Source organism: Patagioenas fasciata, chromosome 2, assembly GCF_037038585.1.
Source record: "Patagioenas fasciata isolate bPatFas1 chromosome 2, bPatFas1.hap1, whole genome shotgun sequence".
Classification (NCBI taxonomy): Eukaryota; Metazoa; Chordata; class Aves; order Columbiformes; family Columbidae; genus Patagioenas; species Patagioenas fasciata.
Window position 1 is genome coordinate 98,571,778 of NC_092521.1, and position 23,560 is coordinate 98,595,337.

Below are 23,560 nucleotides of genomic sequence, written 5' to 3' on the forward strand. Positions count from 1 at the left end.
TTTCCAGGGTTCTCTGTTTTCTCTCCTCCTGAAAGGTTGGAAAGAATAAACCAACAAGTGTTTGCTCCTCAATATATAGCTTATGGCACCAAGAAGATTTCTGCTGGATTTTGTGGCATTTGTACAAAGTTTCTTGTGAGAGAAAGCAGGCATCTTGCTTGGGAAACAGCCACATTCTGAAAACCTTTTTTGAGGCTTCCCACAAAGAAAACTTCTCCCAGAATAAAGAGGCTAATTCCCCCAGACACTCAGGACCAGCAGAAACCCTTTCCCCATTCGCATGAATGAACCCAGGACAAGAGTTTACAGCAAGCAGTGTATATCAAAAACATGAGGCCTTGTTTGGTTTTAGCTGATGACACTGCCTTGGCACAAAATATACTACTCCCTTACTATCACTGGCCAAAGTTACCTCTGATGCCTATAATCTGACTGCAATCTTGTCTGAGATGAGAAACAATAGCATCACATTGCTGGTATACCAACCTTATAAAGCAGAAATTCATTAAAATGCCCAAGGGATTTACAGGTACTTTGAAGCTGCTGAAAGTTAATTCCAACAGTAATAAAAGGCTTTTTAGGGAAGGTTGTAACCAACAAAAGAAATTGAAACACCTAGTTGTCAAGTAGTATTATACAGCATTAATATTATTTCAGGAAAGTGGCATACTAAAAGCATAGCAATAGAGAAATATTGATCTGCTCACAACAGAAGTGTCTTGCAGCTTCCATGGAATGAGTGTATCCCAGGAGTTGTCACTGCAGAGCATTTTACCAATAAAAAAAGGTCACCAAGAAGAGTTTAGACTCAGAGTGTGAGCAACTGGGGCAGCAAGTTAAACAGAAACCAGGATCAGAAAATACATATTTGACAGGACTCCTGCACACCTGGAATTCACTTCTGAGCATCAGTCAAAGTTTTTGGACAACCACCCACCTGGGCATTAATGAAACTGGTTCCCTAAATCCTGCATATCCCTTCTTCTAAGGGCACTGGGGAATGGTCATTAGCATCCATGACATTTGGGGGCTCATTAAATAGCAAGATGCAAAGGGTTGGGGGAGGGAGAAATCAGGAGTTTATTTCAGTAACAGTCACTTTAAAGAAAAAAAAAAATCATTCATAATGTAGAACTCCCTCCAAAATTAGCTTACACACTGATATAAATTGGTTTTCTTTGTGGTCTAAAATTGACTTGCAGTTCACTACTTAGTCAGAAAATAGCTACTGAAAAGCCCTGGCCTCAGAGCTTTTGGACTGTGGACTCCTTTCATCGTGTAAACAAATGCTTCAGATTTAAAGCTTTCCCATAATTGTTATGCTAACCTTGGAGTGAAACCTCTCCATTTGCATTTGAAGGAGCTAAATATTAGGCAGGAAAGAAAGTGGTCTTTTTAAAAGCATGAGAAAATTTTCCTTCTTTTTGGTCCTCAACCATCTGGGCAGGCCCTGCTCCTCTCTCTCTCTCTGGCAAAGACAGAGGGAAGGAAAAGAGGCACGGATGGCGGTAATCTTGCTGAAAGAGAATTAAGAAATTCCTTCAAAACATGAATGAATGAGACTTCCTACAGGGGAGAGGAGTCTGTGTTCCAAGGAGATGTAAGAGGTTGTAGGCAAGGGGGAAGGAACAGAGACACAAATACATCAGCAAGTTAGTGAGTGATGTAAGAAGCACCTACATTTTTGTTAGGTTTTTATCCCAATGTGTTCTGGAACCCAAAGCCAGTTTTCTTTATAGACCCACTGTGTGAACCCTGCAGCTAATGGGACATTAATGTTTCCTCTTTGACCCTGCTGAAGCTAAGAGGAGTATTTGACTGCATACTCACACTTGCATATGTATACAGGTGAGTGAGCAGAATTATGTCAAAAAATAAAAAAGAGAAGAGAATAGCCATGGATTTCAGTCTGAGGTTTGTGACGAGGTAATTACACCAAGTATTTCAGCAAGGGCAAAAAGTATAATACTTGCATGGAAGACCAACAGCTCTGAAATTTCTAGTAATACAGTTTAAACAAAAGTTTTCACAAGAGGAATCATTCTCATTTTCAAACAGCTCTACGAGGGGGACTGTCTCTGTCTCTGCACTGGTCAAGAGATTACTCCACTGAGCCTGTTTAGAGTTAAAGCTATAATCAGTAGAATAAATGTTTGATATTACCACAGTAAACACATAATAGAGAAAAACAAGACTGACAACCTTCTTAAAAATAATCTAGGCCAAATTATCTGCTGGCACAACTCTGCTTTTGAAGTCATGCCAGCAGGGAGCTTGGTGTTACATTTTGAGCTGCTAAAGAAAGTTATCACAACACACTTTCTCATAACAAAAACAAACAAAAATAGTTAATTGTACTGGAAGGAAATTGAACAAGGATTACCGGATTATCACCAGCCAGAACAACAGAGTCTGTGTTAGTTCTGTTACCAGTTTCTATCTATTTTCCATCTGTTTCCTTGCAGAGCAATGGATCAGCATTCTCATTGCATTTTCTGTTATTATCAGGACCTAACTGATGGTTGAACCACCAAGCGAGATTCACTACATCTCTGTCATATACAATATGAGAAATGGACTAAATGCTCTCGATATTTTCCATTTCTTATTAACATTCAGGATTGCATTTGAGTAAAGATTCCAGTTTCTAGAGGGAGGACAATTACAAGATATTGTTTGCCCATTTTACTCTGGGAGAAAGTAATTGCCATGTTTCATTACTGGGCTGCAGAGCACCAAGCAGGAGATCTAACCACCAGAAAGACTTCACAGAAATCTCCTGAAACTACCAGGAATCCTTATACATGTAAATATGAGGTAAGCCCAATAGAAAATCAAGTCATCAAAATGGTAGGCATGCATTCATAAGCATCATCTTTGTGCTTGAGTACATAAAGTGAAATTCACCCCATAAAGACGAAGGTATACAGCAGACTTTAAACTCACTTCACTTCTAGTTGGAGAGGTCAAACAAGATGTGGGCAAGACCAAGCCTTGCCTTCATCTGCACAAGTATAGCTTCACTCAGCAGGAAGGTGGACTGGTGTAAGGAAAACTAAGAATCATATATCATTAACAAAAATACAGACATATTCACTAGGTCTTGGGGAAAAGTTTTCTTCTTTGTTTACCAAAAAGTAAATTATTTCCCTGCCTCCCTTGCAATCAATAGAACAACAAGAAAAAACAACATTGGATTAGATTGAATTGCCATCTATGTTCTCCCTACTTACACTTTGAAGAGGGTGTATAACAAGCTCCAAACTCTTTACTCTGTCTTAGAGTTTAAAAATTTTTGCTGCATGCATTAGATTCCAGCAGCAAGTTTCACAATTATATTTAATCCCTAATTTTCTGTATTTGTTTTATTCCAAGAATAATACCAGAATGTAGAAACATAATTCACATTTATATACATTGTGTTGCCTGTACTAAGCAGTAAAAATGAACTCAAGCTATTGTTTTTTCAATTATGCTCTTCATCAGCTGCAGACACTGCAGTTCCTTGGACAGGGCAGGTATGTGAACTCAGCTCTGTCTCATTCATGTTTCATCAACCTATTGCCATGTGAAAAAGGGGAGGGAAGCAATAAATGCATGTCATTAACAGTTGGTATCTATTGTGCACCAATACCTAATTCTAATACACCCGAGCATCAGAATTTGATGATGACATGAGTTTTCCATATTAAATAAAAATTTAAAAAAAACACAAACAAAAAATAAAACCCAACAACCTTACAAGTATTATTAATTTTTTTACAATAGCTTAGAAACCAGTTAATTCTTCCAGTATTTATCAGCTGAATAACTGAGCTTTTGGTTCCCAAACTGGTAAATCACCACAAGCCCAAAAAGGAGGAAGCTAAAAACTCACCTCTCATCGTTTGTTCTCAGTTCCCATTTCTTCCCAGCTCTGTTTCTGATGGCTCTTGCTACTTTTAGTTCAAGGCGTTAGCAGCTCACTGTCCACCTGGTCATTAATAAAGTCTTTGTTGTATTTGTTGGTGTCCAGTTCCAGGCAAAACATGAATTCTTTGCCTCTTGCACCAAATCATAGAACGTCCTGAGCTGGAAGGGACTCACAAGGATCATGGAGTCCAACTCTTGTCCCTGCACAGGACAACCCCACAGTTCACACCATGTGTCTGAGGGCATTATCCAGTCTCTTCTTGAACACTGTCAGGCTTGGGGCTGTGACACCACCCTGGGGAGCCTGCTCCAGTGCTCCACCCCCTCTGGGTGAAGAACCTTTTCCTCATGTCCAACCTAAACCTCCCCAGCACATCTTCCTGCCGTTTCCTTGGATTCTGTCACTGGTCACCAGAGAGAAGAGATCAGCACCTGCTCCTCCACCTCCCCTTGTCAGGAAGCTGTAGCCACCATGAGGTCTCCCCTCACTCTCCTCCAGGATGAACAAACCAAGTCACCAGCCCAACATGACCCCATTTACTAGAACCCTTTGAGCCTGGCCTGTCAGCCAATTGATCATCCACTGTGTTGTGTGTTTATCCAGCTGTATGTTGGACATCTTGTCCAGGAGGATACTGTGGGAGACAATATCAAAGGCTTTACTGAAATCTAAAATGATTATGTAAACAGGCTTCTCTTGGTCAACTAGGTGGGTAACCTTGTCATAGCATGAAATTAAGTTTGACAAGTAAGACTTTCCCCTCATGAACCTGTGCTGGCTGGGACCAATGACTGAGCTGTTGTTCAGATGTTTTTGAATAAATCCCAGAACAGCCTTCTGCATGATTTTAAAAGGAACAGAAGTGAGGTTGATGGGTCTGAAGTTGCCAAGGTCATCCCTGTTGCCCTTCCTGTAAATTGGGAAAACATTTGCCAGATTTCAGTTTTCTGTGATCTCTCCAGATTTCCAAGAGCATTGAAAAATCATGGAGAGAGGTCTCACTACAACATCAGCCAGCTCTTTAAACATCCTTGGATGAATCCCATCAAGACCCCATCAACTTGTAGGGATCTGGCTGGAGTAGCAAGTTCCAGATTGGTTGGGAGTTTATAATTCTTTCAGCCATGGTTTTCTAACCGAGGGTTATGGGGGCCCTCAAGTCCATCATCAATGTTGAAGACTGAGGCAAAGAAAGCATTAAACATCTCAGCTTTGCCTGTGTCCCTGTTACTAAGGTGACCATGCTCATCAAGTAATGGGCCAATGTTATTTCTAGTTTGCCTTTTGCCATTAACACATTTCAAAAAGTCTTTTTTTATTGTCCTTCACAGTACTGACCAGCTTCAGTTCTAATTGAGCTTTGGCAGCATGAACTTCCTCCCTAAGATGGTGAGCAGCATCTCTGCAGTCCTTCCGTGTTGCCTGACCTTGCTTCCACTGCCCATGTAATTTCTTTTTTCACTGTGTTTCAGTAAGATCCCTGCTCAACCAAGCCGGCTTTTTGCCTTGCCTGCTAGATTTTTGGCATTTTGGAATTGCCTGGTCCTGTGCTTTTAGCAGATAATACTTAAAAAATGACCTACACTGATGGACCCCAACGCCTTCAAAAGCTTCTTCCCAGGGAATCTTACTAAGGAATTATCTGAGCAGCCTGAAGTCAACACTAGGTATGAGGAGAGCTAAGATCTTACCGGCAGTTTTCTTCCTATTAGTAAAGATTTCAAACCTGACTGCTTCATGGTCACTGTGGCCAAGGGAGCCACCAGTCATCACTTCTCCAACAAAACCCTCTCTGTTACTGAGAATCAAATGTAGAAAAGCACCTTTACTGGTCAGTTCGCTTAGTACCTGCACCAAGAAGTCCTCGTCCTTTAGGTATCTTCTGGACCTGTTGATGCCAGTTGTGTGATATTCCCAGTTGACAGCTGGCAAGTTGAAGTCCCTCACAAGAACAAAGGCAGATGACTTTGAGGCTTCACTTAGTTCCTTAAAGAATAACTCAGTATCATCATCCTGGCTGGGTGTCCTATTCTGGACACAGCAGAGTATTCTTATAAATACAGCAGAGTACTCTTCCATGGGATGTGCTGTAACCCATGGCTACACATGTACAGAAACTATGATTACTGGTCAAAAAGCAAGGCCATTGGTTCTAACAACAGATGCTTCTGTAGTAGCTCTGGCAGTCAGCATCACAGTCTTTTCATATTACCCTCTTTGTGCCCACCAGGCTTCCTACTCAATCCAGCTGCAGACCGAGACCAGCCTCCCCAGCAGTAGTGAGATGTTTCTCAAGCAATTATATATTCCATCCTCCACCTCTCTTCACATCCAGAGATAGTCCTTCCCAGATGCTCAGGTTGACCTAAAAGCTATAATAAGTGGCAGTTTAACATAAACAGAAGAGAAGAAAACCTTTAACAAGATATTTGAACACAACCACATTTAGATAAACACTGATGCTGAACACACACTGGTATGCATGGCTTAAAAGTGAATCAACAGGTTTAAAGTTGTCTGATTTTCAAGACTATCACCTGCTTTCTCCCACTATCAAAGGAAAGATCATCTCCCACAGGAAAATAATAAAAGAAACACAACACAAAACCCACTACATACCAAACACACACACACACACAAAAAAAAACACACAGAAAAAAAACCACACAACTACAACCACCACCAAAAAAAAAAAAACCACAAAAAAAAACAAACAAAAAAAACCACACACACATAAAAACAAACAAACAACACACACAAAAACCAACCAACCAACAACAAAAAAACCAAAACACAAACACAACACAAAACCAACTGTCCTCATCAGGAAAGAAAGACTATCTGCGTGGTTCTTTCATAGAGATCATTGACCTGTACTGCATGGCTATACCCTTGATATAATATCTACTTGCTAACAAAGCATCAGAGAACATTACTCCATTTCTGGGGCTCATTTCTTTTCAGAGCATCAGTTTTGCAGCCAAACACAGATATTTGGAAAAATTCTGAAACCTGGCATCATGTGCTTTCCCATGTAGTTCTTTATTTTCTGACTCAGAATGTTGTACACTTGCAACCTGACATCTTACAGGATTTCAGTATTCTAGAGAGTTAGGCTATTCTGTGAAACGTGATGAAACAAGGAAACTACAATCAAAGCTATCAAACATGACTGCCTTCAATTAGGTTTCAAGCTCTTTATCCTGACACCTTAAACAGGCATTAAATTTCCAGAGAGGACAAGTAACCCTATCATACAGTTCTTCTGCAGTCCCAGTTTTAATCAAACAGACTATGATAGTATTGCATAGATCCTAATTAAGAACGAAGTTAACAATAGACTTTGGAAAGTATTTAAAGCTCTCAGATGAAATTATTAGACATTCTTGATGCCAGACGCTCAGTGTGGCGTGACACACCCAGTAGGACTTAGCGTCTTTAAAAATCACACTTTTCTGAAAACAACATGGATGCATTTTTTAATTTAGGCCTGACATCTATCATCTTTTACAGAGAGGGTTCCTAATATACAGAGCAAATAGCAGATAACAGACAAAAATCCCTATTGCAGTTATAGGTGATGGACTCTTATTATCACACTCTTGGCAGCTATCATGGAAGGAAGGGGACATAATTACACACACTTGAGGCTTCATTTCCGTCAGAAGCACACTTCATTAGTATTCACTGGTAAATATACTTGCACATCTTCAGAAAGGCAAACGCTGCTTTTGCAGGATGCCTCATCAATGTGCTAATTTGTGGTGGCAAAACACATAGCAAACCATTTATCAGCACTTCTGTGGTCTTTGCATACACTGGGGAAGCCACAAGTTATCCCCACCATAATGTGTCAATAGCAAGGGCTAACAGCATTTCATATAGTTTGGTCTGCTTTGTTTCCTGCATTTGACATTTAGAAACAGCCATGTATGCCCTGAGTGCCATCCAAAGCTGCAGGTGAGGTGACAAGAGATGCACACATCTCCTGCCTGTGTCAAAATGGGAGATGCCACTTGGAAATCAGCATGGTTGAGTTCCACAGAGTGGCCTCCTTGCTGTCAGTACTGAGTAACATGCAGCTCTGCAGTGACAGCAAGGTCAGCTACAGGAAGAGCTAAAAGAAGCAGAAGGCAGTGCGATGGCCTTCCCAAGGAAGGCCTTCAGCCCTTTCCATCCTCCTATTGCCAGACTACTATATTGCAATACTCCCTGCTAACATGTATTTAACACCAGAAGACTATGTTCTGATGTACACACCAGTATCCTGTTTTCTTTTCTGTTTCCTTGGAGGTTTTTTTGTTTGTTTCTTTAAAAAAAATAAAATAAAATTAAAATAAAATCCCCAAACTCTCCCCTGATTTTTCTTTGGGCAAGGGATTTCACCCCCTTTCCCTCACATCTAGTCTGTATGTTCTTTGGAGCAAGAGTATTTCTATATGGCACTTCCCACAAGGGAATTTCTTGTAAGTGTATCAGGGACCAAGCTCTCAACTCCTGACTTAATTTCCCTTTCTGCTGCAGACTTCTTGTTTGAAAATAGGTAAGTCAGTAAAACCATTCACACATCCTTTGAACACCTCTAAAACAGACATAGAGTAATAGAATTCAGAAAGGTGAGTTGTTGGTTGGGGCTTCTTGGAAACTGGTAAAATTCAGGTGATAAAATTCCATTCTAATCTTTCACTCAGTAGTTCCTCCCCAGCTCTTACTAAAGTTTCAAATCAGATTTTTATAATGCTACAAGTTTCTACTTAGATGTTGCTAAACTGTAACAGAGTTAGATGTCAGGTGGACATCCTATAGTCTCATGCATGTTCTGATTTTTGCAAAGGGCAGATACCTCTTCAAAATCCTGCTCACATGAAAAATGTAGGTACCACCCCTCTCCCCCTCACACGCACACACCCTTTCCTCTAATTTTCCTTCTAAAGCCTCTGTAAAGTTTTGAGACTTCACCAGGCTTATAAAAGCAGCAGCTGTCTCCTCTCTCTGTTCATTTTCTCTGTTCATTCATAAATTCAGAAGTGCCCTGCACAAAGCAAAACCTTTTTGTGGTTAATATGATGTACATATCATTGCATTAGCCATATTTACAAAGCTATAAGCAAATTATGTTTTGCATCATAGCCGTGAAGACAAATATAGTAATAGAATCAGGTACCTTTCCAACCAGATATAAATTTGCTAATGCAATAGGAAGTTGCTTATTAAATACAATGAACTTCTGGTGTCAGGAAATACAAAGTGCAAGCACCATCAGGTGAAGGGAAAATGGCTACTTTAATGATCCTGCACACAGACACAAATTTTTCCTGATTAGAAAAAAACAACAACAAAAAAACCCACACACAAAACCAACACAAAACACACACCACTGTCAATACTTAGACTCTCCTAGCCAGGGTTGGTTTTTTGTTTGTTGTTTAGGGGGTATTGTTTGTTTAAATCACATGTCACAATACACTGCTAAAGAAAAGGCTTTGTAATCTTTTTACAAGTAAAATAGAAGCTATTAGTCAAGTCCTGAACTTTAAACCAATACTGGAATGCAAAACAAATCCTTCAAAGCACTCTAACACTGGCCTTTTATGCAGATTTTCTAAACCCTTCAAGTAGTGATACAGTCTAAGACATGCTGTACCAATATTTTTAACAAGCAACACCTAGAACAAGAGAATGGTGCTTTCACCCCATCTGTGAGAAACCACACGAAGAAGAACGTGTGAGCTGCAAACAAGCAGAACAAGCAAATTAGAAATACATTCTTCAATATCAGAAGAAAAGTTGTGTCAAGAGTCATAATCAAATCCAAGATGACAACTAGCAAACAGCTTATCTTGTTCATTGCTTCCGTGCAAAGTAATTGAGCAGCTACTGAATAGTTTCACTTCATCAGGCCTTGCAAGGATAGGTGAGCACACAGCCTCTAAGCACTGTACATGGGTCAGGGAGCAGACTCCATAAAGGAGTCAGAAAATAGTTTCAGAAATAGTTCAAACACAAAGACAAGGCAGTGAACATCCCAATCACTTCTGAGAGATTACATCATGTTGTTTAAATTAGAAGATGCAATTTTGATAAGGTTCTCACAAAGTAATCAATTTTCTAGAATACAGATCAGAATTATTGAAGATTTTTTTTTTTTAATCAACCTCAGCTATCACCCACCCAGAAAAACTATTGATGTCAGCTTTCTTTTCTGCTAGTATTAGGTCTGCAGTCATCATGGCAAAACTCACACCAACATCAAAAAAAAATAAAATTTCAACTTCACCTGTAAGGCACATAGTCTGCAAAATGGACCCAACACAACAAGTCTGCATCAAATGGATCCATTCAAAACATACAACCACGACAAAGCTCCAGAGGAGCAATTTACTTTTATTTAGGTCCACAAAACTCATCTACTGGAAAACACCTGGATGAGAGCATATGGGCTTCAACTGCCTGAAGAACTGTTCTGCCACAGAGAGAGTTAAGTAATTCCTGTTAGAACAGTCCTCCCAGGTGCCTGGATAAAGGGCACTGTGAAGTACAAACTTGCACAGAGGTGCCAAAAGATGTTCCATAATTAAGGTTCAACTAGTATTTTTCTTCTAAATGGATATTGGCAGTTTTCTAATTCTCTTTCACCTTGAATATTTTGTTTCAGCAGTGCTCTGAACAGCAAATCTTTGCAATGTAAGTTTTCTAAGTGTACTTCTGAGTTTTAGGGGCTAAACTAAGCAAAAGAATTTTTGTTCTGGCTTGCAAACAACAGAATACAGTCCAGTCAGCATTTGTGAACAATAACCCACCTACTTTCTTCATAAAACAATAACACAGAACAATATTCTGAGGCAGTTTTGTTTTGTGCTGGTTTTAAGTGACAAACTGCTTGCTTCTCCTGTCAGAAGACTTCTACCAGAAGCGTGCATTTTCAGTCCAAGAAGCTGTCACATCAGCATATTTCAGGGAGATGATAGATGTTAGTTCTTAGGCCTTCTCATCCTTCTCTCAGAACTCAACACAGCAGCCTGCCACCCACCACAATAATCCAACAGATAAAACACAGAATGAGAGGGGCTTGTAAGCAAAGACAAATTAAAAAGACATACACACTAAGGCTATAGCTGAGCATCAAAATGCAGGATCATAGCAGGTAACAGCTCAGAAAACAATGTCTTGCTAACACAACTATACCTCAGTTTAACCCAACCTGTGTAACACAGTACTGCTGAGACCTGTTCTAGAAGCCTCAGGCTCAAAGAACCATTTCCTTATATTGTCAAAATTGTCTTTAGTAAGTGTACGGTGTTTGCCAACTTAACTGCCTAAAGAATTAATAAACCTGAGGCTACAAAAATGCCGTAAGTGGTACGCTCGTGGGAACTAGGAGGTGTCTGTTGCATTGCTCATGTGATCATTTGGGTCAACTAAATGGGATCCGCTGAGGATTAAAGGAATAAAATAGAAGTGAAACTCAACAGTATGAAATGCAAGGTCTTACATTTAAGGACTAATGCTATTCTTGAGATGGATTTAATCACCAGAAAAGGACAGAGACAACCTAGGAAAACCAGGTGATCAGTGGATGAAAATGAACAACCAATGTCACTAGTCAGCAAGAAAAAAGAAAGCATCCTACAATGTATTAAGAAGGGGAAAAAAAAAAAAGAGTAAGACCTCACCTCAAAAGCCAGTCTCAAGCTCCAGCTTTCCAATCTCCAATTTTACCTGTTCAAGAAAGGAGAGTTAAATTAAAACAACTGTGATAACACATTATAAAAATTTCACTGTAGAAATGGATTGCTGTCAGGCAAAAGTACTTTGAGGAAGAGACCAGACTGCATTGGTAACCACTGGAGCAACCTCAGAGAAATGCTTCTGGATGAAGTTAAGCTGTGAAACCACCAGAGAGTTGTCCTCCACTGTACAGGCAAGTCTTGCCCCCTAAAAACCTCACGTTCAAGAAATACCAATATAGACACGTGTCCACTAAAACAAGCATTCTTCACATGCCCATTAGCACAAGGCCAGCTGACTCACGTTACCAGCTTGGTGTACAAGTTATATACATTTTCTTTCTGAGCATGAGATTCAGATATTGCACACAGTTGCTTCAAACCATCTACCAAACACCTCAACATGCCTCTATTCCTTCTCGGCAAATCTTTTCCTAAAGCAGTCAGTCATAAGCTAACATAAAGAAATATGGTCTATCCTTACCTGTGGAGGTATGTTTGTACAGGCAAAGACTTAATGGCAGCTTATTGACCAAGTCCATTAAAATTACCCAAAAGGTGAAAATTTCGTTCTTCTAGTCAAAGACTGTTGGGCCAGGGTTTCACATCCAGCATTACCATTATGTAAAGGCATTCCAGATAGCTACCAAGAATATAGTTTCATCAAGCAAGGTTTCTTTTCCTTATAACTGCAAAAATAGTAATGGAGAAAAATAAAATAACCCCAAAGTCAGACTTCTCTATGTCGTGCTGCACTTTTTTTTTTTAAGCTAGCAAAAGATACTATAAATTAAGATCAAGTTGCTTTTAATTACTACAGCATTAAAGAAATACATTTGATTTTGTATGGCTTGAAGTTTTGACATCATTCTTGGCTTCAGTATCATCCTCAATTAGAAACCCTTAGAAGAGCGAGAACAACAAGAGCCATTAAACATGTCACAACATGGGACAAAGGGAAGAAGTGCTGGAAGTAGAGACTTTTCAAAGAAAGCCTAGGAAATTGTGCTGCACAAGTGCAGAATATGTTTTTTCTCTCTACCTCCCTGGCCTCCACCTCCTGCCCCCCTCCTCATGACATACACACACATTTTATGGCTTAAAAGCCAACGCAAAAGGGTGTGTTCTTTCAGGTTTATAGCCCTGACTAATGGAATTGCTCTAAATAACATTTTGATCTTGTAAGGTCACACAGAGTGCTATACCTTTCCTTTAATGATTCAGGTCTGGACCAAGCATTTCCCAGAATTGAGATGGTAATGAAGTCATTAGTTTCTTCCTACTTGAAGCTCTGGCTAGGAAAGGGAATTCTATGGGTAAAGTCTGAGAGGGTCTTTTTCATAAAGCTCATACCCAGCTGAGCTGTAACACCTGTTACATTTTCCCAGGAGCCTGAGCTGCAGAGAATTTCCAATCTATTTGCTCTTCTCCTACAGCAGACTGACAAAAGCTGGAAGCATGGGTTTTCTAAGGGAGTGCTAATTGAAAAAAAAACAACACACCACACACCACACCACAAAAAAACCCACACACAACACACACACACACACTATGGCTGGTACAGATGTTGCCTCGCATCATAGCTAAAGCATTGATGATTATTTCCTTGTCATCTTTGAAAATACAGGCAATTCCAGACTGCATTTAAATTGAAAACACACATTTGAAACAGGTTACTTGGTATTTCCTCACCTTCCATGTATGATATAAAGGCAGAATGTTGACTCCAAAAGAAACTATTGAAAACAAGTTTTTATGCTAAAAGGTTTTGATACTAAAATACAGTCACTGCTCAGTAGAGCAATACAACACTAAGTACACGCCAGTAAATATAGAACTAAAAATTATACATTAATTCTTACAAAGGCAAATAATATCTCCTGGAAAAACATTTTTAAAACATGGTTTCTCGACCAAAGAGAACAACAAGCATGGGGAGGGGTGTGTTGTTTGTCCATTTGAAGTAACAATACATATGATTTAAAGAAATTCTAAATCACTGAAGAACAACATATCCACAAGTTAGACTCAAAACTGAAATGCATTTAGCAACCAGCAAATATCCTGATTTGCGACTGGTACCCTCTCAGATCCACTCCAAAATGAACCCATTTATAAACTATGTTTTATAAAGCAGACTAAGGTATTTCAGCGCATTTTAGTCTTGCCAGCTAATTAGCACACACACAGAATAACAGATCACTAGAAAGGAAGCTAGCAAGAGGACATTACTTGACTTCAGAATTTGTTCCTCCTAGCAAATCAAAATAACCCAGACTGACTGAACGCTAGAACATGCCACAAAAAAACAGACAAAACAACATACAAACAAACACAAAACCACCACCACAACAAACAGCTATCTGTGCTGAAAGTACAGTCTAAAGGTAGGACACTTCTTTAATTCTTTTTGTTGCAGGACTAGCTGGTTGTTGCGGTGATCATTACAGCTTGATAATCAGAGACAGAATGAGATTCTGAAGAAATGTCTGACGCAGTAGCATCTCAGTGTCTAAAACATAACATTGGAGATTCAGCACACCTATTATTGGAGTCAAAATACTGCAGTGCACTTCGTTTCCTGACTCTTGTCTCTGAAAAACCTCCAAAAGTGAAAATAACTGGGATTTTTCAGTTGCAAGGCTTTTTGGTTTGGTTGGGGTTTTTAAAGTTATTTATATGCTATATTGCACAAATATATAGTGTAAGCAAGTGGAATAAGGTATGGAAATTTTTGAGTATCTTTATAACATTTAGGAACTCCATATGCAAGAAGGACCATATCAATAAGTTATAATATAAAATTAATCTTGCATTTTTAAGAAAACAGTGTGCATTCAAGACAGACAATTACAGTGCTCATTTTTATGATTGTTATGCTAAAATATCATACTAGAAAGAAGTAAAGCATTCATTATAACAGGCTAAAGGGTTTTCTCTCCTGTACCTTTCCCCCAGAAACATCAAGTCAAATTATTGTTTTTCTTTTAGTATTACAAATCTTAGTGAAAATAATTCCCTGCTTTCTAAGTGAGAAATACTATAGATTAATTTATTATAATTTTGCTCACACACGATAGCATACTTACCTTCCTGATTTACTAAGTCTATTCTACACAGCTGAGGGAAGCAGCCTTGCTGCTAGGCTTCACTTCAAGGTTTTGTTAGTTTCCAAATAAAGTGAAGCAGAAACACTTTCTGTCAGTGTTTATATCCCCTAAAATCAGTGGATGCAATCACACTAATGTTACACACCAGAAAACGGCCTATACAAGGAAGCATATCTGAAAGTTTATAGTGTATTTTTACTTTTCTTTGTCTATGCTTTCACTCAGCCCCAGCCAGGCAGTGAATCATGCCATATCAGTCTAGTGGAGGAAGGGTAAGAAGGCAGTGACAGACAGCACCTCCCAAGCATTTCATCGCAATTCTGATCAGATCAAAATAGTAGTCTTAATTCTAGACATCTAATGCACCTGAAACATACCTATTTCCACATTTTATCTGTGTCCCACCAACTGTATCCTTCTGGTACGCTGCTTCCATAATTGTTTTCTCACTTCCTTCCAAATTGCCACTTGACTCAGCATGTAGTGTCCTCCCCACACAAGCTATTCTACTTCTTTAACCCATTCAACCAAGTAAGCTGCATGAAATCCAGTTCATCCCTTTCTAAACACTTCACAAGCATATTTGCATATTCCTGGTTTACCCTGGTTACCTCTTCATCTTAGTACTCATTTCCAAAAACAAGTAACATGATCTACCGGTACTCCATGCAGGACAAAATGCCTCGGTTGGACAACAATATTCTCTATCCAACAACAAGCTTTCCCAGAAAGAGGTGGTTCCTGCACCACCCACAATCAAAGTATGATGATGGCAAGTTTACAGATCTTCTACATTTTGGGGGAAAAAAAAAAAAAAAAAGCAGACCCTATCAAATAACTGTTTGGAAATTACTGTGTCCTAAAGACTCTAGAACTTTTGAGCTTCTAGTTGTAACTTTCTTCATGTTTCCACGTATCTGGCAAAGGCCTGACCAGAAACTTGGGATTCAGATACTTTATCTGTACTCTAGGATTTGAAGAGAAGTAGAAAACAGATTAGTTTCACCTTCACGCTTGGCGCAAATTGCTTCCTACACTGCACTACATCAAACTGTTAAATAACAGTAAATTGTTGAAAGTAAAACATAGCCTTCAGCATTTTTTGTCTGCCCACAGAAGGTGAGCAGCAGCAATCCAGCAAAAGCTGCCGCCACACATGCTCTGCACACAGACAAGCACAAACCAAAAGGTATCACTCAATGGGACTGGGGTCTTCTGTGGCACAAAAAGACCATAAATCTGACTATATGTTTGATTAACGTCGAGAATTACCACAATACAAGCTGCATAGAAACAGGGACATGAAAAGTTAAATAACTTGAATTATAATCAGCTACAACCAATGCACCAGCAAACACCACGCACAAATACCTATTGAGGCCTAATCATCTTCCATATTTTTGCCACCTGGAATGACTCCTTCACACTTTTGCCAAAAATTAAAGGATTAATACCAACACATAACTTGATGCTGCCTCTGGAAGAAAACTTCAGCAAGGCCTATTAAACCACTGGTAGCCCAGGACTATCCAAGATCATTAAATCACTCAGGGATAAGGGAATATTCTGGAAAAGTATCACTGCATATCTGCCCCTCCCTGAACATCTGCAGCTGGTCACTGCTGGAGACCAAGCAGCAAGCAAGATGGACATTCAGACACTCATATGTCAGAACTCTGCAACAGAGAAACAACCACTCTCAAAAGTTTATAGAGCTCCCAGCATGACAACATCCAAACTTTCTATACTCATGTAAGCTGAACAAATGCAATTAACTTGGTTTTACAAGAGGGGAACAGAAGCACAGAACAATTGAGCAAGTTCTCCAAAATGCCAAGGGAAGTTTGAGGGCACCATCTGAGCCACAGTTTTGAGGTTTAGATGACAATCATAATTCTTCTAATGCATGAGTACAGTCACCACCTTCATTTCCAGTAGAAGTCATGAGGGACATGATTTTGTAATCTTGTTTTCATCTATCAAAAATCTCACTAAAACTTTGACCTTTCAAGCTGAATTTAGGTAGAACCACTACAGATGGTAGACTAGAGAAAAAGTTTCCTTTCAGCTGCAAGCAGAACCAGGCAAGCTGTTTTTGAATGTGATGAAAACAGATTAAAAATATTTCCTTAAGAATATTCTTGAAATAAATACATCTATATAAAATAATGCAAAATTCAACATTTTATTTACATATTTATGTTTTACACTTCACTTCCACAACAATATTATACACAAGTTTATAAATTCATTTCCTCCCACAGATTTGGTTTGAGGAAAAAAAAAGCCTCAAACATTTTTAAACCTTGTTTAGTTGCTGTAAGAATTCTCTTCAAAACAATTAATCCTGCAGCCTCCCTTTTCCCAAATAGTAATTGTGACTTTCAACTAACCTAGCAAACTGTTATGATAATCTTGTCATCACAAACACCTCAGTCTTTTAACTAAGTTACTGACACCTGCCAATGAAGTGCAGTATTTCAGATAAAAGCAATAGTGGTCATTTGCTGTATACATCCAGAATTAAAAACATATGCAAAAACCACCCTCAGATACCAAAATCCATGGAAATTAATGTAAAAAAATTCTAACATTTGTAAATTAATAACACATTTGAATTACTACAAATTTTCCCATATCTAAAACATTAATTTTTTTCCTTTTTATTTTAAAGCCAAAAGCTTGGGCTCTGTCACCTGAGTGCTGACAGTTCAAGTGCAGGGGAAAGAGAGGAAAGGTAGCAGTTGCTCTCAGATACATCATAAAAATAAGCCAAAATGAGAACCAGCAATGAACATGGCAGAGATTTAAAGCTGAAATGAAATGGCCTTTGTATGCTCCAAAAGAAATTTGTTTTGAGTAAGTTAACAGCCTTTGAAATATCAAATACCGAGCAGCACATTTTCATCATTTTCCCCCTCTCTGCTATTCAAAGTGCATAGCTAAGAAGAGAAGAATGGAAAGGAATTGAAGCCTGACTGCTGTTCGCACTCAAGTTATGTGTTACATACACAAAGTGTTACTGTGAACTGACTTGGAACAGAGCTTGTGCGAAATTTTCGTACTAAATTCACATTTTCATCCAACCAAATGCAGTCAACTTGGAAGGTATCACACATCCAGATGCCCTTCCTAGTCAATGATCTTCTCTCGCACCCTGATCTCATGAGACACTAGCAATTAGGAAACACACCTGTGGCAGATATCCAAGTCTAAATCTCCAGCCTAGTTGGTTCACAGCAATGAAAGCACCTAACCAACAAGTATCTCCCTTTCAAGTGCTCTTGTTGGAGCTGTTATATCTTGTACTACTAACAGGCAATGTACCACAAAACGGGAAAAAAGTTGTAGGTTTGATTACTTTCCTGGGGTAATGGAGGGCACCAAAGATGACAATTCACGTATCTTAAGCCAGTATCCTGACCATGGATGCTTACGTTATTGTGCTCTCTCCATCCTACCCAGCTGAAAGAATTTGATACAGAAGGTCAACGTATTCAGAGCCGTGAGGTGGAGACCTAAATTTGCAGGTAGCATTCTTGCTGGCTTTACAAGCAAGAGTCCACAGTCAAAGGGAATTCAACAACGCTTAAACCACTCCAGCGTCCTTGAAAAAGCCCCATAAGTGCTTATCCTTACATGCCATTCTACACTTGAGAACTGTGCCTGAGTGCCTTGTAGAGGTTCTATAAACAAGAGAGAGAAAGAGAGAGAGAAGAACAAGAACCTCACGGGCACTGCAGAGAAAACAGCAAGCAGATTCTTCAAGGCAACTTATACAGTGTTTACTGACAATAAAGCATCACCACATGGCATTTTCTCAAAGTGGTAGGTGTCTCAGATTCTGGAAGTCACGTTCCTGGGAGATCTACCCATGTCTTCTCCTTTAAACATACATAAGATTTTATGTGAAAATACTGGTATGGCACATTCATATATCAATTTCTATGTCACAATCACAGGATTATTCTGCCTCTTAAAAAAAGTATTTACTTTGAAAAAATAATTAGGATGATATAATGTGCCTCACAGAAAATCTACGTCACTCAAAAGCCTCCTCAAATTTATTACTGATGCGCTTGCCCCCCCCCCCCCCGACAAAAAAAAAGCACCACACAAAAGAAGCATATAAGCAGAAACTTAAGTTACTGGAACTAAGAGAATGTGCCTCTACATTCCTTAATGGATGCATGATCTTTAGCTGTGACTGCACATTACTATTCCACCAAAGACAGGTCTGCTTTAAGTTTGCATGTCCTTTACTTTTGAGGTTTGTACTCCTGTTGGGGGCTGCTATCCGTCAACTGTGCTGATTCAGGTGTTTACCTAGCTATAACATCGGTAGGATTCTGTTAATATTATTTTTAAAAAAAAACTAATCAGACAAAAATAATTTTAAAAAACGCTTCGCAAATTTTAAAACACTAGAACAACAACAACAAAATCCAATACAGATTATGTTAACAGATTTTTCCTGAAGAATCAGAGTGCAAAAACTTCAATTGCATAGAGAGAAAGCAACTTCTGCAATAAAGCTGAGCAGTAGCATGTTGCACAATCTCTACAGTGTACCTGGTTCTGAAAAAAACAAACAAAAAAATCATTAGCATAGAACCATAGCCTTGATATTATAACCCCCTCACTTTCTCCTCTTCATCTCTGATCATCATGCGCTCTTCCTGTCAAAGTCCTCCCTACAGGAACCATAGTTTCCTCTTGTTGCTTTGAAAGCGGTGTTTTAACATGCGCTCTCTCTCATGTAGATCTTTATTGTATCACTTTTCAAACAACAATTCACACACAGCTTTGCGCTAACTCAATTGGACTACCCAGCATCAGAGAACTGGGGTTTTTTTGTTTGTTTGTTTTTGTAGGTTTGGTATACATTACCCAAGATGAGTTTGAACACTCTGCCTAAAAGCCACCATACCTCTTCCAAACACTGATCATCTGTCTTGTTGATTTGATCTGTCGTGTTGATTCCGACTATAAACTGTTGGGCAGGCACCACTTATACACAGTGGTCATACACTATGTAAAGCACTAAAAGCTCCCACTTCTCATTGGTCTTGAAGGTAAAGAAATAATAAGAAATAATGTGCTCAATTTTACACCGTTTCCAATTATTTGAAATGAAAATCTTCTGGTTTACTTAGATCACTAAAGTTTTCTGCTCAGTTAGCTCTGATACTAACCACTCCACTCATGAATTTCTGACAGGAGAGATTAGCTGGAAACAAAACTTCTAATGCAGATAAACAGAAACAAACAAAAAAATAACCCACACCACACACACCCCACAAAACACACACAAAAAAATACCCTACCACCTATCTCAAAAAAATCTATGGTTGTAATTTGGATAGCTATATTAAACACCACATATTGCAGTACAAACTACAGAAGACTTTCCTAAGAGATAGAATGAAATATTAGAAGAGACACAGCCATTCAAGAGTAAAAAGTGGTGACAAAACTAAAGAAATCAGTACGAGATATAAAATAGCCAACTTAGCAAGCAAAGTCTGAATGTTTGTGTTGGAGGTTTTGGGGATTTGTTTGTTTTTAAAGCAGACCACTAAGTGTGAATTGCAAGGTAACCTTCCAACACCACAAGGTAAGCCAAGGTCAGGTGCTGCTCAGCTGTGTCCAGAAGTTACTATGTAAATGCCAACCATGGTTATGGTGAGAAGAGTGCTTCACCTGATTGATATATATCAAATGACACTGAAGATGGAGAAGAGACAAATAATATCACTGAAAGTGACGACAATACTAAGGAAGAGATAGAGAAGAGATTAGAAGTAGAGAAAAGAGACGCAGCATGTTATCATGAAGTTACAAGACAAATGTTCTTGTCTGCTGAGACCTTGCTTCTCAGTTGTTTGGTGATGGCTGCCTACTTCCTCAGCAATTCCCATGGAAGAGCCCCGACAAACGCTTACCAATCCTCCTACAGTGTTCAATAAACAAACAAACAAAAACACGACAAAAACAACAAACAGTGATCAGAGGCAGCTGGCTCTGTCTCACAGACATCTAAAAGGAAAGCTGAGATGAACAGAACAATGTCCCATTGCAAAGTTTCATAACCACTTTGAATGAAAACGAACAAACAAACAAAGATGCTGTACACCACTACTCTTCTTACCAAATGATATAAGAGGGGAAAATGAAGGATACTGGTGCATCATAAAGTAACAGGCTCCTGGAACAGGGGAGGCAGGCCAGCGTCATGTTAAAAACTACACAAACACTTTTGGCGGGAGATAAGTGACTACATCCTGACAGCTATCAGACACACTGGGTGGCCTACTTCGTGCTATCAGGCATCAAATTCATGTCTAACCCCAGTAGTCAACAAAGGGGAGGATAAGACTTGAAACGGGTCCTGTAGACTAGAAGGAGGTCACAGATAATTACTTAATACAGTTTACCAATGGGCAAATTCCCTGGAAATCACTGAATTGAAATTGGATGCTTCTGAAAGAAATTCAGTAGTTAGCCTACAATTATAGGCTCTGAACTGGAACTATCAGGGATGATTCAACAGTCCTTGTTGCATAGGCAGTTGGACTACAAGTGGTCAAAATAGTCCATTCTTGCCTTAAAACCTACTACATGATCCTTGTGGTCCTCCTTACCTCTAGCCACATAAACAGTAGCAGAGGAAAAATACATTTCACATCGTAGGAACAAGCATAAATCCACTCAAGATGTTGTGAGGCCCTGCAAAAAAGCACAGAATTGGGAAGCACATGTAATGTGCTCAAGGAATAAGGAAGGATTTGGCACTACCTCACATTCAGAAGAGGTAGAAGATGGAGAAAGTGGGGGAGGGGCAGGAAACCAAAATCCCTCCTGTGATATGGCAAATCCTCAGATTACTAGACACAGGGGCAGGGAAAGTTTAGGCAGCAAGCTGATAGAATAGCCCTTCCACCCCCTCAAAGGTCTAATTCTCCATGAGGATATTCAGCTTCAGTTTACATTTGTTATCAGGTCAGCTTTATATGCAGCCTAAACAATAAAATACATGGAAGAGAGGGAGAGGAGGGCAGACTGAATGCATTCTAATCTAACACAGAAAGCAGAGACAGCCTAATTCGTGTCCTGTTCCTACCCTCATTCATACAGGTAAGAAAGAGGAAAAGGGAGGGAAAAAAAAAAAAAAAAAAGGCTTTTTATTTTGCTAAAGGACCCCAGGGAAGGGCCCCTGATGCAGAGGCCCTGCTTTTACAAATGCTTCCCTTTCCTTACACAGTTCCTTTAATACGAGTAAAAATTCCAAATTCCTCATTTGTTTAGTCTGAAATCCCTTGAACATTTCCCACAAACTACTTCCTTTTCTCTCTTTTTAGCTGGACTCCCTCTCTTTTTAATGAAGAGAAGTTCAGAGAGTTTTTCCCATGAATAGATGGCAGGCACCTGGGAGTTATGAATTTTAAAGTGATCATTTTCTTTCAGGCCAAGCTGGACAATGGGGATCTCCTTTTGACTCACTTTCACAGCTTTGAGAGGCTCTCAGATCAGCCACATTCCAATCAGACTGGAGTCAGATCAGAGCTGGGCTGGACGGCATCAAGGTCTTGCACACAGAAAGACACAGAGCAGATGGCCAACACTGAGCTCTCCTCCCCTTTTCAGCGCGCAATGGAAGGCAATGTGGGAAAGCGTTCCCCCAGCATCGCCTATTGATTTCTGAATAGGACCACCACATGCCACCAGCCTGTAGGTATGAACCTCTGTTAACAGATGGTGAGATCATTATGAGCAATTAATTCCTTTAATGTATCAGTGGGAACATGTTGGAAAGGGTGATGCAAGCACAGAGTGAATAGTGAACTTGTCATTCCTCAGGGAGAGCGGCAGCTACATCACTGGGAACGGTCTTTCAAGAGACTCTGTACGTACTGAGAACCAGAGTTAGCCATTTGGTCCACAGAAACAAGGCATGGTTTTTATTAACTAATCATCCCTCCCTCGTTGATATGTGATTAACAACAGATTTCTTTCTAGGGCATTTTTGGAGAGACAAACAATTCAAAACAATGGGAAAAAAATCCCAAACTTTCAACAAGATACAAACACAGGGAATTCGGTCCTAAAGATGATGATGGGATACTGCTACCAAACCTTTTGTTACATAAAGTTTAATTTAGACTAACTATAAATTAATAAGGAAACAGACTATTTTGAACACAACTATGAGTATATAAATGAGAGGCATTCATAATAGCTCTTAGCACTGAAAACAGAAGTGCACAAAATAAGCCCCAGGCAGACTTGTCAGAAAGTTACTAGTGGAGGAACTTACACAGAAATTATAGATGGTACAATTTAAATATAGAGATCATATTGAAATGCAGAGAAATCCACATAAAAATACTGCATATTTACCGCTATTCACTGTTATCTGGGTAAATTAAAATTCACTGTACTAATAACAACTGGAAGAGTAGGACATTCTTGCATCATCTACATGCATTTATATGACAGGCTTTGCTGTTTCTGGGGTTTTTTGATGTGGTTTTTTTTTTTCCTTTTAGAGACAGAAGGAAAAACTGAAAGCACAATATAGATGGCTAGTTAGCTCTTGGTCTTAAAGATGACAGCAGAATGTGAACAGGAAATACAAGCAACTATTCACTTATTCATATTTAAATGACACTTTTTGCTTGTAATTAAGACACTCAAGTCATGTCTCTGTTCATGAAATTTACATAACTGTACAATAGCTTGCCTAAGTGAACAGCAAATGGTAGTTAACCTTGAAGTGTATTATCTTAATTGAATAAATCTGGCTATAG

General features: G+C 39.2%; 1 long non-coding RNA gene across 6 annotated transcripts in view; it reads right to left on the bottom strand.

Moving 5' to 3' along the window:
* Nucleotides 1-3,883: 3,883 nt before the first annotated feature.
* LOC136098826 (uncharacterized) overlaps nucleotides 3,884-23,560 on the bottom strand; it is a 74,655-nt gene continuing 54,978 nt past the window's right edge. For 4 of the 6 annotated variants that reach the window (XR_011737593.1, XR_011737591.1, XR_011737589.1 and 1 more), the window contains 3 exons: nucleotides 12,125-12,329; nucleotides 11,587-11,632; nucleotides 4,059-6,285 (listed from right to left, as the gene is read on the bottom strand). This is a non-coding gene — a long non-coding RNA (uncharacterized lncRNA). Of the gene's footprint in view, nucleotides 3,974-4,058; nucleotides 6,286-11,586; nucleotides 11,633-12,124; nucleotides 12,330-23,560 lie in introns of those variants that run through there. The other 2 variants (XR_011737590.1, XR_011737592.1) reach the window with 2 other exon arrangements.